This window comes from Chiloscyllium plagiosum, chromosome 14 (assembly GCF_004010195.1).
Source record: "Chiloscyllium plagiosum isolate BGI_BamShark_2017 chromosome 14, ASM401019v2, whole genome shotgun sequence".
Lineage (NCBI taxonomy): Eukaryota > Metazoa > Chordata > Chondrichthyes > Orectolobiformes > Hemiscylliidae > Chiloscyllium > Chiloscyllium plagiosum.
In genome coordinates this window covers 50,602,872-50,618,968 of record NC_057723.1, presented here as the reverse complement: position 1 = coordinate 50,618,968, position 16,097 = coordinate 50,602,872, and positions in this window count along the sequence as shown.

Below are 16,097 nucleotides of genomic sequence, written 5' to 3'. Positions count from 1 at the left end.
GGTGGGTTGTTGGAGAGGATCCTGAGGGACAAGATTTGCATGCATTTGGAAAGGCAAGGACTAATTAGAGATAACTAGAGATAGTCAACATGGCTTTTTGCATGGAAAATCATGATTGAGTTTTTTAAAGAGGTGACAAGAAAGAATGATGAAGACAGAGCAGTAGACGTCTATATGGACTTCAGCAAGGCATTTGACAAGGTTCTGCATGGTTGACTGATTAGCAAGGTTAGATCACATGGAACTCAGGGGGCAATAGCCAATTGGATACAAAATTGGCTTGAATGTAGGAGAGAGAGTTGTGATAGAGGATTGCTTTTCAGATTGGAGGCCTGTGACTAATGATATGCAACAAGGATCGGTGCTGAGTCCACTGCTTTTCACCATTCAGATAAATGATTTGGATCTGAATATAAATGGTTAGTGATTTTGCAGATGACACAAAAATTCATGTATAGTGAAGAAGGTTATCTCAGAGTACAATGGGTCCATGATCAGATGGTCTAACTGGCTGAGGAGTGACAGATGGAGTTCAATTTAGATAAATGTGAAGTGTTGCATTTGGTAAAGAAAGCTAGGGCAGGATTGAAACAGTTAATGTAGTGCCCCAGGGAGTGTTGCTGATCAAAGAGACACAGGGGTGAAATGCATAGTTCCTTGAAAATGGAGTCACAGGTAGACAGGGTGGTGAAGAAGGTGTTTGGCACTACATTGCTCAGACCTTTGAGTATAGGAGTTGGGATGTCATGTTGAAGTTCTACAGTATGTTGGTGAAGCCTCTTCTGGAGTACTGTGTCTAGTTCTGGTTGCCTTGTTATAGGAGAGATAGTATTAAACTGGAGAGGGTTCAGAAGTGATTTACCAGGTTGTTGCTGGGAATGAAGGATTTGAGATATAAAAATAGACTGGAAAGGCTGGGACCCTTTTCATTGGAATGTAAAAGGTTGAGGAATAATCTTGAGGTTTATAAAATCATGAGGAGCACAGATAAGATGAATGACAAGGGTAGTTTCCCTAAGGTGGAGGAGGTCAAAACTAGGGGGCATCTTTTTAAGGTGAGTGGAGAAAGATTTTAAAAGTATTTGAGGGACAACTTTTTTTATACAGACAATGGTTCGTGTATTGAAGGAATTACTAAGGAAAGTTGCAGGTAGAGTTGCAAAACTTAAAAGTGATTTTGATAATCTCATGAATATGTTTATTCATAAGTTCCTGAATTTGTTATTCAAATAAATAATCTAGAAGTAAATCTACAAGGCATGTTAAATAAGTTTCCGGATGATACAAAATTAGGAGGTATTGTTGATAGCAAGGAATGTTAACAAAAATTAGAGGGATTTTGATCAGATGGGGAAGTGAGCTGAGGATTGGCAAATGTAATTCAATACAAATATGTGTGAGGTGTTGCACCTTGGAAAGTCAAACCAAGGTAGGACTTATACAGTAAATGGTAAGGTCCTGAGGAATGTTGTGGAACAGAGGGACCGAGGAGTACAAGTACATAATTCTCTAAAAGCGATGTCACAGGTTGGCAGGGTGGTGAAGAAGGTATTTAGCATGCTAGCCTACACCAGGCGAGGCATTGAGTATAAGCATTGGGTTGTATAAGTCATTGGTGAGGCCGCACTTGGAGTATTTTGCACAGTTTTGGTCGTCCTGATATAGAAAAGACATAGTTATACTGGAAAGAGTGCGAAGAAGATTTACTAGGCTGTTGCCAGGACTAGTAAGCCTGAGTTATAGGGGGAGGTTGACTTTCCACCTTGGAACTGTAAGGTGGGGCAGAAATTCCCATGTACCCTGGACTAAAACCCAAGGTCTTCAAGGAGAAGGAAGGGGAGCCTCTGTTCTCCATCTTGTCGGCGATCCTGTTGTGTGTGTTCCTGTGCAGAGGAGTCGGGGTGTTACAATCCATATGTACAACCCCCACGTCCCAGCAGCGGATGTCCTGACCTTCCTAAGAAGATATATCCAGGTCGAGGGAGAAAGCACCGATGTGGTTGATCCTTTCGGGATCTGGACCAGCAAGCGGCAGGTCAGGGTAACCCTGAAGGTCGATGCCAGTGGGAACATCCTCCACTCACCCTCCATCTTTGCAATCGGAGGAAGCAGAGGTTACCTGACATTCACAGGGCAGCCGAAAGTGTGCCGATCCTGCGGGAGGTCAGGCCACATGGCGGCGGATTGTAAGGTGACTGTCTGTCGAAACTGCAATCAGGAAGGCCACCCGACCAAGGAATGTAAAGAGGCCAAGAACTGTAATTTGTGAGGAGAGGCGGGCCACATGTACAAGGCCTGCGCAAGACGAGGGGCTGCCACCTACGCACAGGTGGCAACAGGGGAGGTGCAGCAGCCGCTCCAAGCTCCTTCAAGACAGACAGAGGAAATGGAAGAGGAGGGAACAAAGGAGGCAGAGGATTGGATTACTGTCAAAAGCAGGAAGAGGAAACCTTGCCAGGTCCCCAAAGCCCCCAGCAAAGGGAGAAATGACACCTACATGACAAGGATACAGGCAGCTCTTCAGATGATGAGGAAGGGCGCAAGGAGGGACATCACCAGAGGAAGAGACAGAGCACTGTGGGGAAAAAGGAGGGCAGCACTGCCCAAACAGGAAAAGATGATCCCTATGAGGGGACGGGTAAAGACCTCTCCTCATTCCACCCCCCCCAACCCAGTGAGAACCACGAGGTACCCACCACCCCACAGCTCCAGTTAACTGGGAGCAGCGGTCCTGTGATAACCCTGCTGTCAGACAGAACTGGACTGTGCGGACCCTGGGCCCGACCCGAAGACACCAGAGCGGGGAAATGGCCCCAGTCTGGAGCCGGACAGCTACCTCAGCCCTGGGAGGGTTCAGCAGTTTGCCGTCACCACAGGGATGCACACAGCTATCCCAGAGAGGCAAGACCAGCAGCAAATGGACACTGGTAACTTCGTAAACTGTTAAAATGGGGATAAGAGTTGCCAGCATTAATGTGCGTAGCATCAAATCGGCTATGCGATGTGTTTCTACAATGGCCTTTCTGGCCAACGTTAAAGCTGGCGTCCTGTTTCTGCAGGAGTGTGGGATACCGCACCTCAGCAGCTACAGGAGATGGTCGAGCTTGTGTGCCCATGGACCGTCAGTTTGGTCAGGGGGCAATGATAGCCGCGCCTCCGGCCTGGGTATCCTGTTGTGAGGAGGCAACTTCACCATCTCCGAGGTTAAGGAGGTGGTGGGCGGGCGCCTCCTTGTCACCGACGTCATGTACAGGAATGCTCCCCTGAGACTGATTAATGTGTACGCCCCAGTGGGTAAGAGTGAACGGTTGGCCGTCCTGCAGCAGCTTCCACTGTTGCTGGCTACGTCCAGGCCGGTCATTCTGGCCGGAGACTTCAACTGTATCTTTGATGCAGATGGACGATCTAGTGGGGGGGACAGTAAACTGGGCGTCATGTCCAGAGCCCTGATGGAAACAGTAAAAGATGCCAAGCTACACGACACCTTCCGCACCCCTGCAGACGGAGCAGTGTAGATACACCTGGTCATGGACAGACGGGTCTTTCCGCTCAAGGGTAGATTGCTTGTTTGTGCCCCGAACGCGCTCGGTCAGATCTATCGACGTCAAGCCAGTGTTCTTCTCTGACCACTGCCTCCTGCTGGCTGACTGTCACCTACAGGATGAGCAGTGGGCTGGTAAGGAAATGTGGAAGCTGAACACAAAGCTGTTGACCCCGGGAAACATTGAGGAGCTCAAGAGGGACTACGCAGGTGGGGTGGGAGAACCGTGAAGCCCCTCTTTGAGTCCCCAGCGGACTGATAGGAAACAGTAAAAGGGAACATCAAGAGGTTCTTCATCCTCAAAGGTGTTCAGGAGGTGAGAGAGAGGTGGGGAAAACTGTCCCAGCTCCAGGAAAATATGCAGAACCTGCTCCTGCTACTGATGATGGGGGTCAATGTCACGATGGACCTCAAGGAGGTGAAGGGCCAGCAAGCCTCGCTCTTTGCCTCGGAGGCCTCCAAGATAATCTTCCGGTCCAGGGTCTGCTCCGTGGAGCAGGACGAGACGTGCTCATGTTTCTTCTTCCAGAAGGTGCACAAAGAGAGCTCCGTGCTCAGCAGCCTGAAGGAAGAAGGTGGCGCGATAACGTCATCTCAGGCTGATGTCATGAGGAACAGTAAATCCTTCTATGCCAGTCTGTATGACGCGAAGCCTCCCAGTCGTTCCTGTCCTCTATCACGGAGGTCTTAGATGACAGAACACTGGAGAGGCTGGACCAGCCGCTATCTCTGGACGAGCTGACTAAGGGCCTCGAGTCCTTCAAAAAGAATAAAACTCCCGGAAGTGACGGCTTACCGGTCGAGCTCTATTCCGCTCTGTGGGACTTGATTGGCCAGGACCTGCTGGAGGTGTATGTCAGTATGCTTCGGGCAGGTACCATGAGTGAATCCATGAGAAAAGGCATCATCACCCTCCTCTACAAGTGGAAGGGGGAGAGGGAGGTACTCAGAAATTGGAGACCAATCTCACTGTTGAATGCGGATTACAAAATTTTGTCAAAGGTAATCGCCAACCGGTTCAGGTCTGCTCTGAAGTCGGTGATTCACCCTGACCAAACCTGTCCTGTGCCGGGCAGGAAGATTGCTGAGAGTCTCGCACTCCTCAGGGATACGATCGCCTACGTGCAGTACAGAGGGTTGGACACTGCCTCATCAGCCTGAACAAGGAGAAAGCCTTTGACAGGATATCACACAGGTATATGAGAGATGTTCTCTCCAAAATGGGCTTTGGGGAGGGAATCTGCAATTGGATCAGACTGCTCTACACCAATATTGTCAGTGCAGTCTCAATCAATGGGTGGGAATCAGATAGCCTCCCAACCAGATCTGGAGTCAGGCAGGGCTGCCCTCTCTCACCTGCCTTGTTTGTGTGCTGCATAGAGCCATTTGCCGAGTCCATCAGGAAGGATACGAGCCTGAGAGGGGTGACTATTCCTGGCAGCGGGGGCCTGCAGGTTAAGGCCTCCCTCTACATGGATGACGTCGCCGTTTTCTGCTCGGATCCGTTGTCTGTGCACAGACTGATGTGCATATGTGACCAGTTCGAGTGGGCCTCGGGGGCCAAGTTAAACCGAGACAAGAGTGAGGCCATGCTCTTCGGGAACTGGGCAGACCAATCCTCGATCCCCTTCACCGTCAGTACCGACCACCTGAAGGTGCTGGGTATTTGGTTCGGGGGGGCTGGGGTATGCGCCAAGTCTTTGCTGATATGCTCCTGCCAAGTGAGGCAGAAACTGGGCTACAGTCGCTCTCCATTGCGGGGAAAAAACCTGGTCATCAGGTGTGAGGCACTGTCATTGCTGTTATACGTGGCACAGGTCTGGCCTATTCCCAGAACCTGTGCCGCTCCAGTCACCTGGGCCATCTTCCAATTTATATGGAGATCAAAGATGGACCGGGTCCGAAGGGACTCTATGTATAAAGATCTGGGCAACGGGGGAAAAAATACACCCAATGCCACCCTCACCCTGATGGCCACCTTTGAGTGTGGCTGCATCAAGCTGTACGTGGATCCCCGGTACGCAAACACCAAGTGTCACTACGTACTGAGGTTCTACCTGTCCGCGGTGTTGCGAAGGATGGACCTGGCCCCGCTGCTTTTGGAACGCTCTGAGTTGATGGACTGTTCTGTATCACCTGTCCTTCGTGGAGACGTTTATGAAGAAAAACACCTTTGACCACAAATCCATCAGGAAGTGGTCAGCCCGTAGTGTCCTTGAGACCCTTTGGGAAAAGGAGAGGGTGGATCCCAGCGAGCGGTTCACTGAGCAGACTGTCAAGGCCATTTGGCAGGATGCCTCATCGCCAGAACATCCCAACAAGCACCAAGACATGGCTTGGCTGGTGGTGAGAAGGGGTCTGCCTGTAAGATCCTTTATGTACGCCCAGACTCTCTCCTGCACCGCATGCTGCCCTCGAAGTGGCTGCCGGGGGGACAAGACTGTCACACACCTCCTTCTGGAATGTGCCCTATGCAGAGGAAGTCTGGAGAGGAATGCAGTGATGTTTGTCGAGGTTCGTCCCAAGCAGCGCCGTGACGCGGGACTCCATGCTCTACGGTCTGTTCCCTGGGACGCACACCGAGCCAAACATCAACTGTGCCTGGAGGATCATCAGCTCGGTGAAGGACGCTCTCTGGGCTGTCCAAAACCTGTTGAACTTCCAGCTGAAGGAGTTGACCCCGACTGAGTGTTGCAGACTGGCACATTCCAGGACTACGTGTTGAGGGACGCGCTGAAGCTTGGGGCAGCTTCAAGGCGCAGTGGGGAAAGACCACCGTGTAACATCTGCCTGCCTAAGAAGAACAGGGGGCCCATGCAATCAGTTGGGTTCTGCTGACGCCTCAGCAGAAGAGCTGGATAGTAAATGTACAGACTTGTATATAGGAAAAATAAATTTTGATGTCTGTATGTAAAGTAATGTAATGTGTGCACAAGAATGGCATGACCAATTGTATAGAGATCCAAATAATTTTATGAATAAAGTATATTTTTGAAATATAAAAAAAACCCTTTGAACATGTGATATGAGTTTGTGGAATTCGCATTTGAACTAAGAATCATGGAGTCCTCTGGCTGAGACAGACAGGGCAATAATGCAGGCCTAGGGGTAGTTGTTTGGAACAAGGGTTTAGTTTCTAAAGCTAAAGGAAGACCTCCACAAATACCTCAGCTAAAAGACAATGAACACCAGCCTACAGAACAAATGACTGAGACATGCTGGAGCCTACAAAATTACGAAACCATTTGACTTTTAATAGTTTGCTCGGCCGCAGAGATACTGAACATCCCACACTATTGTAGAACATGCAAACCTGTTTGTCTTGAATAGGAAGGCCTACACACTATCAGCAACACCTTAACCTGCACACATCTAAGAAATACTGGACATTCAAAACTATCGGAAACCCACTCACTTTAATTGGAGAATCATTCACACCTCATATAATACTCAGGAAGCTCATACAGCCCCAAGAGGAGGAGCAACAGCTCAGTGATCCAATCCAGATTCGGCGGGAGATAAGGGAAACCAACAGTCAGTATAACTGGGGAGCCATGATCTCTGGTGTTGTTCAGCAAGAGGTCTGGCCAGCATCAAGAGAATCAGCCACAACCAGTCACAGGCTCAGGAAAAGAAGGAAAGCGAGCAACCTTCTCATTCACGAATCTCCACGTACTGACGAGAAGTGATTGGAGCGCCAAGAGACCAACTGGGGGCAGCGCCAGTGACATCCACCACTGTCCAAGTCAATAGAAGCCACTTCGGGGGTGAGCATGTGGTCATAAAGACCCTCTCAGTATAGGATAGGAAGGGTGGGCTTCAGGGCCAACAATACAGGGCACTGCCCAGGGAAGTGAAACAGGATAGGAGCCCAGGATTCATGTTTACTCTTTCTGTCTCTCTCTTTTCCCCTGTCTTGCAGTAATTAACAAATCTTTGCAATTCAAAACCCACTATACCAAGTCAGGGCTGCAAGGGTTAACTGGGGTGTTAGTAGCTGTCAGACAAGTTTCATTTCTCTTGATGCACAGCATTGTTTTTTTTATCTAAGTATTCATTTTCATGTCAGGGATTATATATAATCTCAATTTTGCATGTTTTAATAAAATCAGTTTCCTTTGCCTCTGAAGTATTCACCTCCTGTGTTTTTCACCACACCCATCTCACTACATAAGCCCAGTGTCAGAACTAGGGAGCTGTTCTACAATAAACTGACCAACACTCCTTACAGATCATAGAGGAATGTGGGGTGACGTTACTGAAGTATATAAAATCATGACAGGCATAGACAGGATGAATGCATATAATCTTTTTGCAGGGGATGGGGAATTGAAAACTAAAGAGCATAGGTTTAAGGTGAGACGGGAAAAGTTTAGGGATCATAGAATTCCTAGAGTGTGGAAACAGGCCATTTGGCCCAACAAGTCCACACAGATCCTCCAACGAGTATCGCACCCAGACCCATTCCCTTACACTATTACTTTACATTTCCCCTGACTAATGCACCTATTCCACATCCCTGAACACTATGGGTAATTTAGCATAGCCAATTCACCTGACCTGCACATCTTTGGACTGTGGGAGGGAACCAGAGCACCCAAAGGAAACACACAAAGACATGGGGAGAATGTGTATATTCCACCTAGACAGTCGCCCAAGGCTGGAATCAAACCTGGGTCCCTGGCACCTGTCCCTGAGCCATGCCACCCAAGAAGGACCTGAGGGGCAACTTCTTCATGCAAAGAATGGTGTATATATGGAATGGGCTGCCAGAGAAAGTGGTTAAAGCAGGTACAATAACAGCATTTCAAAACTATTTGGCTAGGTATATTGTGGCGGCACAGTGGCGCAGTGGTTAGCACTGCTGCCTCACAGCACCAAGGTCCCAGGTTCGATTCCAGCCTTGGGCGACTGTCTGTGTGGAGTTTGCATATTCTCCCAGCGTCTGTGTGGGTTTCCTCCGGGTGCTCCAGTTTCTTCCCAGAGTCACAAAGATGTGCAGGTTAGGTGAATTGGCCATGCTAAATTGCCCATAGGTGTATTAGTCAGAGGGAAATGGGTCTGGGTGGGTTACTCTTCGGAGAGTCGGTGTGGACTGGTTGGGCCGAAGTGCCTGTTTCCACACTGTAGGGAATCTAATCTAAAAAAAAAATGAACGGGAGTTTAGAAGTTTATGGTCCAAATGCAGGCAATTGGAACTAGCTGAGTGGGCACCATGGTCAGCCTGGACCAGTTTGAATTGAAGGTCCTGTTTCCATGCTGTATTACTCAATGACTCTAATAGGAAAGGTTTGGAGGGATATGGGCAAAGCGATAGCAGGTGGGACAAGTTTAGTTGGGAACGTGGCCAAAATGGGCTGGTTGTACTGAATGGTCTGCTTCCATGCTGTATGATTCTATAACTCTACAGCTACAGCTTTTTTTTCCCTGGAGTGTCGGAGATGAGGGATGACTTTACAGAGATTAATAAAACCGTGAGGGCATGGACAGGGTCAATAGCCAAAGACTTTTTCCCAGGGTACAGGAGTCCAAAACTAAAGGGCATAGGTTTATGGTGACAGGGGAAAGATATAAAAGGCACCTGATGAATGAATTTTTCACACAGAGTGTGGTGTCTTATGGAATGAGCTGCCAGAGGAAGTGATGGCATCTGGTACTATTACAACATTTAAAAAGCATCTGGAAGGGTATATGAATAGAAAGGGTTTAGAATGATATTGGCCAAGTGCTGGCAAATAGGTCTAGATTAGTTTAGGATATCTGGTTAGCGTGGATGACTTGGACCAAAAGGTCTGTTTCCGTGCTGTATAACTCTATGACTCTAAGTGGGTTAACAGACAGGAAAACCCTTCACTGCAGATTCACAGATTTTCTTCACAGTCAAGATTTGGAGGAGCCGGTGTTGGACTGGGGTGGATAAAGTTAAAAAACACATAACTCCAGGTTATAGTCCAACAGGTTTATTTGGAAGCATGAGCTATATTAGCTATTATTTACTTATCTATGCTACTTAATTATGTGATCTGCCTGTATTGCTGACAAGACAAAGCTTTTCACTGTGCCTCGGTACACGTGACAATAAATTCAATTCCATTCAATTCACTTTTGAAGCATTGCATCTTCATCAGTTGGTTGTGAAGCAGGACCCCAAGACACAGAAGTTATAGCAAAAGATTACAATGATACAACAAAGCATTGAACAGACCTCGATTGTCAAATCTTTCATCTTTTAGAATGGATTTGCTGGTTTTGGTTCTTTAATATGTAAATCCCAGAACTTATTTTAAGCCACATTCTCAAGATATTTTAAGGTTTTATAATGAAAGGTGACATCTCATCTCAGACAAAGCCTTAAAGATGTGAGGTTGGAATCTGCCTGTACCCAATCTTGAGTCAGACTGGTTCTATTTGAGTCAAGCCTTTTTGAGTCACAAACTAATTCACATCTCATTTATAATTGTAGCTTATAATTGGTAAGAGAAGAACTTAAGAATTAAAAAGAAATGACTCTGGACACAATTTTGGCTCAGCTGTGCCAAAATAATATTAGGATTGAAAGGCACTATTATTATGAAAAACCTTTTGCCCACCTGTCATACTCAGCTTGGGAGAACAGCTATGTAATTTATTATTTTATATGGAAGAACATGGCAGATGTCACAGCATAGGGAGCAGAAAATGTATTGGTTTAATTCAGACATCTGTAGACAATAACTTTTGATTACTGCTGAGGGTAGGTATTTGTTATTATAGTGTTAAATTTTGAAATAACATTTTTGACTAAAACAAAAGTCAAAATTCATCACAACATATTAAATTATAAACTGAAGTCATCTTTTAGGTATTTTTGCTCATACAACACACAGTGGAAAAAATGTCAGTAGACAAAAATGTTGATGAGCTAGGAGGCGATAACTTCAAAAAATGTGCAACAATGAGAATAAATTAATCAGATTTCAGCAGCACTTTTTTTTAGCTTAAAACATCTTTCCTATTCCAATTTGGGAAGTAATTCCATTTAAAGTGTTTGTCTGCAGAATTACCTCAGTCTTTATCTGCTGGGGGTAGAAAAATGATTCATGTTGTCAGAGTTTCAATAGACATGACAGAATATATTTTTAAAAATATAGTTATTCAGAGTATTCTCAATTATTAATTGATTCTTTGTATCCAGTGATTTTAATTAGATTCCGTGTCTAAAGAATAGCATTTTCTTTAATGAGATTACTATTTTAATGAAATCAGAATTACATCAGAACTCCACAAACAACTGCTCACTACCCATTAGCAGATTCATTAGCAGGTAATTAGTTATAAAGAAAAAACAGTTGCTTGGCAAGAATTATAGTCTGCACCAACCAATGGTAGTCATAATATTATCAAAGATTATTTATGCTGTGATGTAAATGTTAATCCTCTGCAGAAAGAGCCAGAAGGGGTATGTTTGCCCTTTGTTTTCTGCCCTGTCAAAATAATATTAAGTCATTCCTAGTCTAATATGAGCTGGAAAAAACCTGAGATGTTTTTTATGAAGCAAGTGTGGTGTGCACAGCTCCAGGATCATGTTCCAGTTTCATAAAATCACAAAATTTACCGAGGGAGTCCAATTGACCATTACATCCATGCCACTTCTCACAATAGCAACTCACTGTGTCCCATTCTGCTTCTTTCCCCCCACAGCCTTATATAAATGGTCTCTTCAGGTAGCTATCTCATCCAATAAATTGAATGCCATAATTGAAACTACCTCCATCTCATTCTGAGGTCGGGTGCATTCTTGATTCTTACCATTCATTTCTTAAAAACACTATTCCTTATCTTGCCTTTGCTTTTTTTTGCTATTCACCCTAAACCATTAACCTCTGGTTATTGATATTTTAAGAAGTGGGAACATTTTTTCCTTATGTACTCCATCTCTACCTTTCATGATCAGTAAAGGCTTTATCAAGTTTTTTTCTCAATCTTCTCTAATCTATAAATTCCTACTTTGGAAATAAAACCAAACTGACACCAGGCTGAGATACAAACAGACTTGAAACATGACCTCAAACCTAAAATGCATTGTCTGACCTGAGGTGTCACCCTCATTCTGATAAAACCTGAAGTTATCTCAGGGCTGTGACTTAAAAGAAATTCTGGGATCAACATATTAATCAATCAAAACCTGTACCTCTGTTCTAACTGATTAAGGACTGAATAGCCACCTAGATTTGTTCAACAGATTTGCATAAATTGTGAGACACTAATCTTTTACTTATTAAATTCTATGTTCGATGTATTCTCTCTCACTAGCTGCCTGAGGAAGGAATGGGGATCTGAAAGCTTGTGGTTTGAAATCAACTTGTTGGACTACAACTCGGTGTCATGTGATTTTTGACTTCCACTAATCTGAGGGATACAGCTCTAGCTTCAACATTTTTCTCATTTTATCATCTGACTAAAACCTCTAATCTCTCAAATTAGATTCATGAATATTTTCTACAGTGTCTCCAATGCCTTCTGATTCTTATTATGGAGTGGTGCAGAGAATTATCGGCATACTCCAACTGAGTCAAGTCAGTATTTAGACCATAAGACATAGGAGCGGAAGTAAGGCCATTCGGCCCATCGAGTCCACTCCGCCATTCAGTCATGGCTGATGGGCATTTCAACTCCACTTACCCGCATTTTCCCCGTAGCCCTTAATTCCTTATTTACAAAGGTTATAAATAAGTTCATTGCTTTATTTCTATTTGTAAAGCTCAGAATCTTGTAAGTTTAGTCAAAAAGGAAAAGGAAACATATGTAAGGTTTTTACGAAACTGAAGTCAGACATGGAATATGGAACAGTACAACACAGGAACTGGTCCTTCAGCCACCATGTCTATGCTGACCATGATGCAATTCTAAACTAATCCCATCTATCTGCATTTGGTCTATATCCCTCCATTCCCTAACAGTTCATGTGTCTCTCTAAATGCCTCTTAAATGTTATTATTGTGTTTGCTTCTAGCACCTCCCCTAACAGCGCATTTCAGCCACTAATCAGCCTCAATGTAAAAACTTGCCTCACACATCTCTCAAACTTTTCCAATTTAATCTTAAATCCCTTAGTATGCCCCCTCACATTTAACATTTCCAATCTGGGAAAAAGATTCTGATTATTCATTCATTCATTGGCAGTCCCTTGCAGACAAAGATAACTCTTTTACACTCTCAAGGGAGTCTGTAGGTGGCTGTCCAGGCCAATGCAGCTACTGCAGGCTCTGCCACACTTGGGGCAGATGATGGTCATGGGAAGTAATGGGTGGGGCACTGGTACGGCAGTGCGCTCCTTTCACTGGTTTTTGCCTGGCTTCCAGTTTTTCCCAATGGCAAATCTCGACACCTTCTCAGATGCTCCTCCTCCATTTTGGATGGTCATGGTTCAGTGATTCCCAGGTGTCTGGGGAAGCTGCACTTCACCAGTGAGGCCTTTAGGGTATCACTGAAGTATTTCCTCTGTCCACCTGGGGCTTGCCTGCTATTTTGAAGCTGGGAGTAGAGCACCTGTTTCGGGAGTCATGTGTCAGTCATGTGGTCAACGTGCCTAGTCCATCATAGTTGATCAAGGATGATCAGTGCCTTGAAGCTGGGGATGTTGGACCCATCAAGGATGCTGTTATTGGTGCATCTTTCTTCCCAGCAGATTTGCAGGATCTTGCGTAGGCAACATTGGTGGTACTACTCCTGTGCCTAGAGATATCTGTTGTGGACAGTCCACATGGCTCCTCCACCAACCTGGCCTGGCATTGTGGAGCAAACTCCCAATCATTAATGTGCACAGGGAGACCTCGAGAACATTGACAACTTCCAATACCTCAGAATGTCCTGTCAGTCAAACCAGCTACTGATGAAGAGATCCAGCATTGCCTCCAGTCCGATAGTGAAGCCTTCAGCTGCCTGAGGAAAAGGGAGCTCAGGGACAACAACATAGATCCAACACCAAGATTATGGTTTACAAAGCTGTGCTAGTTCCCATCCCCTATGTGACTCTGATTGTCCACTCTATCTGTGACTATCATAATTTTATATACTTCTATAAGGTTGCCTGTGAACCTCCAATGCTCTAAAGAAAATAATCTAAGTTTGTCTAACCTCTCCTTATATCTAACACATCCCAGAATATCAACCTGAAAATATAAGGATGCACTAAAGAACATAAACAATGAATTAGGCATGCTAAATGGACCATGAAATATCCTTGGCAAGTAGGACTAAGCATAAGCAGAATCCCAAGACAACATATATTTATATTAGGAGCAAGAAGGTAGCTAGGAAAAGGGTGGGTCCAGTCAAGGAAGGAATTTATGCTTGGACCCAAAGGAAGTGGGTGAAGTCCTTAATGAGTACTTCACATTTATATTCACCAAGGAGAAGGACATAAAAGTAAAATCAGGGCGGAGCATGATGATTTTCTAAGGCAGGTCAATACTAAGAAGGATGAGTTATTTGGTATCTTGAAAAACACTTAGTTAGGTAAATCCCCAGGGCCTGATGGGATCTATCCCAGCAGACAGGAGAGGCAAGGAATGGGATTGTTGGATCCTTGACAGAAATATTTGTATACTCTTTAGCCAAAGGCGAGGTCCCAGAAGATTGAAGAATAATCAATGTTGTTTCTTCATTTAAAAATTGCAACAAGGATAATCCAAAAAATTATAGGCCAGTGAACCTCAAATCAATGGATCTTCATTGGAGAAGATTCATAGGGACAGCATTACTTGCATTTGGAAAAGAATGATTTCTTAGACATGTTAATGTGGCTTTGTGTGAGGGTGGTCTTGCCTCACAAACTTGAATGGGTTTTTTGAGGAAATGATGAAGATGTTTGATGAGGGTAAGGCAGTGGATGTTGTCAGCATTATCTTTACTGATGCATTTGACAAGGTTCCTCATGGTAGGTAGTTTCAAAAGACTAAGTCATATGGGTTGGTAAGTTAGATACAAAATTGTCTAGCTCACAGGAGACAGAGGGAGTTATGGAGTGGTGTTTTTATAACTGGAGATCTTTGACTAGGATAAGTGCTGAGACCTCTGTCGTTTGTCATATATATATATATGTGACTTGGTTGAAAGTATCAGTGGTCTGATTAGTAAATTAGCAAACAACACAAAAATTGGTTGATTTGTAGATAATGAGGAAGTTTGTCAAAGGATACAGCAGGATATAGATTAGTTGGAAAGTTGGGCAGAGACATGGCATATGGAGTTTAAACCCGACAAGTGAAGTGTTGCATCATGGGAGGCCAGTTAATGGTAGGACCCTTATACTACAGACAGATGTACAGAGGGATCTTGGGATGCAAGTCCATTTCTGCTTGAAAGTGGCAGCACAAGTGGTTAAGGTGGTAAAGAAGACATATAGCATGCTTGGCTTCATTGGTTGGGATATTGAGTATAAGAGTTGACAAGTCATGTTGCAGCTGTATAAACTTTATTTCGGCCACATTTTGAGTATTGTGTGCAATTCTGGTCACCACACTCTGGGAAGGATATGGAGGCTTTGGAGAGGGTGCAGAAGAGGTTTACCAGAATGTTGCTTGGATTGGAGTGTAGTACCTACAAGTAGAGTTTAGACAAAGTTGGATTGTTTTTGCTAAACCATTGGAGTCTGAGTCATGACCTGATAGAAGTATACAAAATTGTGGGAGGTGGGGATAGGATGAATAGTCGGAGTCTGTTTCCCAGGATGAGAATGTCAAATACTAGTGGAGATAACTTTAACATGAGAGGGGAAAGTTTAAAAGATGTGTGAGGCAGGTTTTTTCGCATAGAGGATAGTAGGTGCCTAGAATGTAGTGTTACAGGAGGTAGTAGCAAATATAATAACTATTTTAAGAGGCATTTAGACAGACACATGAACAGGCAAGGTAGAGAAGGATATGGAGCATGTACAGGCAAGTCAGATTAGATTAGAATGATATCATGGTCAGCACAAACTTGATGGGTTGAAGGGTTCCTATGCTGTACTGTTCTATGTTCTCTGTAATTTCTCAAACTGTTCTGTCACTTTTCATAACTTATTTACGTACACTCTGCCTGAAATGCATTATTTATTTCACGTTGTTTCTCGGTATCTTTTTGACCAAGATTATCACTGCACACTTCTCAGCAATAAACTTCACCTGATGCTGGTCCACCAACCTGGATGTTTTCTCTTTAAGTCTTAACAGTCTACTCACAATTCACAATACATTCAGGTTTGTGCCGCCTTCTAAATTTTGAATGTTGTCTTTTGCTCCTGCACCTAGGCCATTAATATAGCTCAAGAAAAGTAATGGTTCTACTAGTGACGATATGAGAACCCTAACGTATTGACTTTCCTCCAGTCCAATTATTTACCACCATTGTCAGTTTCCTGTTGCAGACCCAACTTACGATCCATGTGACATGGGCTTCAGCTTTGCTGACAAGCTTGTTGTGTGACTCTTCATCAAATATTTTTGAATGTTCACGGGGAATGAGTAGTTGGTATTTGGTCTTCCAGACAGCATGGGTAAGGTATCACATAAAGGGTTATTATGCAAGACATGAG